This window comes from Salvelinus sp. IW2-2015, unplaced genomic scaffold (assembly GCF_002910315.2).
Source record: "Salvelinus sp. IW2-2015 unplaced genomic scaffold, ASM291031v2 Un_scaffold2353, whole genome shotgun sequence".
Classification (NCBI taxonomy): Eukaryota; Metazoa; Chordata; class Actinopteri; order Salmoniformes; family Salmonidae; genus Salvelinus; species Salvelinus sp. IW2-2015.
This window is the reverse complement of record NW_019943678.1, coordinates 9,055-10,833: the sequence shown is the minus strand read 5'-3', so window position 1 is coordinate 10,833 and position 1,779 is coordinate 9,055. Positions and strand designations below refer to the sequence as shown.

General features: G+C 47.0%; 1 protein-coding gene across 1 annotated transcript in view; it reads right to left on the bottom strand.

Annotated features, from left to right (window-relative positions):
• ecm2 (extracellular matrix protein 2, female organ and adipocyte specific) overlaps positions 1-1,779 on the bottom strand; it is a gene marked incomplete at its 5' end in the record, with an annotated part of 14,172 nt that overhangs the window by 5,167 nt on the left and 7,226 nt on the right. The window lies entirely within an intron of this gene.

Genomic DNA, 1,779 nt, shown 5'->3' with positions numbered 1-1,779 from the left:
TGATGACAGGCTGTCCTGGGTGTTATGTGATGACAGGCTGTCCTGGGTGTTATGTGATGACAGGCTGTCCTGGATGTTATGTGATGACAGGCTGTCCTGGATGTTATGTGATGACAGGCTGTCCTGGATGTTATGTGATGACAGGCTGTCCTGGATGTTATATGATGACAGGCTGTACTGGATGTTACTTAATGACAGGCTGTACTGGATGTTACTTAATGACAGACTGTACTGGATGTTATGTGATGACAGGCTGTACTAGGATGTTATGTGATGACAGGCTGTACTGGATGTGATGACAGGCTGTACTGGATGTGATGTGATGACAGGCTGTACTGGATGTTATGTGATGACAGGCTGTACTGATGTTATGTGATGACAGGCTGTCCTGGATGTGATGACAGGCTGTACTGGATGTGATGACAGGCTGTAGTGGATGTTATGTGAAGCAGAGCTGAGGTCTTTAACCATGAGAGTGAGTGGTGGATAAGACAGGCTGTACTGGATGTGATGACAGGCTGTCCTGAATGTGATGTGAAGCAGAGCTGAGGTCTTTAACCATGAGAGTGAGTGGTGGATAAGGCTTATCAAGAAAAAGGCTCTAGTTGTTTCACTGTGTTTCGTTGAAATGTACAGATGTGTATTGTCCACTTATCAGTGAAAATATACACTGTGTTTATGACACATTTATTCTTATAAAGATTAAGAAATGCATCTCTATAGCTTATACAATATTTAATGTATATTTATAAACTCAGGGGGAAAAAGAAACGTCCTTTCACTGTCAACTGCGTTTATTTTCTGCAAACTTAACATGTGTAAATATTTGTTTGAACGTAACAAGATTCAACAACTGAGACATAAACTGAACAAGTTCCACTGACATGTGACTAACAGAAATGGAATAATGTGTCCCTGAACAAAGGGGGGGTAAAAATCTAAAGTAACAGTCAGTATCTGGTGTGGCCACCAGCTGCATTAAGTACTGCAGTGCATCTCCTCCTCGTGGATTGCACCAGATTTGCCAGTTTTTACTGTGAGATGTCACCCCACTCTTCCACCATGGCAACTGCAAGTTCCCGGACATTTCTGGTGGGAATGGCCTTAACCCTCACCCTCCGATCCAACAGGTCCCAGACGTGCTCAATGGGATTGAGATCCGGGCTCTTCGCTGGCCATGGCAGAACACTGACATTCCCAACAAGGGCTCAGTCCGATGATGCTGTGACACACCGCGCCAGAATGACGGACCCTCCACCTCCAAATCGATCCCCTCCAGAGTACACAGCCTCGCGTGTACGCTCATCCCTTCGACGATAAATCTCGTATCGACCAATCACCCCTGGTGAACAAAACCGCAGACTCCATCAGTGAAGAGCACCTTTTTGCAAGTCCATGTCTGGTCCAACGACGTGTGGTTTTGCCCATAGGCGACGCTTTGTAGCCGTGTGATGTCTGGTGAGCGACTGCTTACAACAGGCCTACAAGCCCTCAGTCCAGCCTCTTCTCAGCCTATTGCGGACAGTCTGACCACTATGGAGGGATGGTGCGTTCCCGGTGTAACTCAGCAGTTGTTGTGCATCCTGTACCTGTCCAAATGTGATGTTCGGATATACCGATACTGTGCAGGTGTTTGTACAACATGGTCTGCCACTGCGAGGACGAATCAGCTGTCCGTCTGTCTCCCTTAGCGCTGTCTAGGCGTACTCACAGTACGGACATTGCAGTTATTGCCCCTGGCCACATCTGCAGTCCTCAAATGCCTCTTGCAGCATGCCT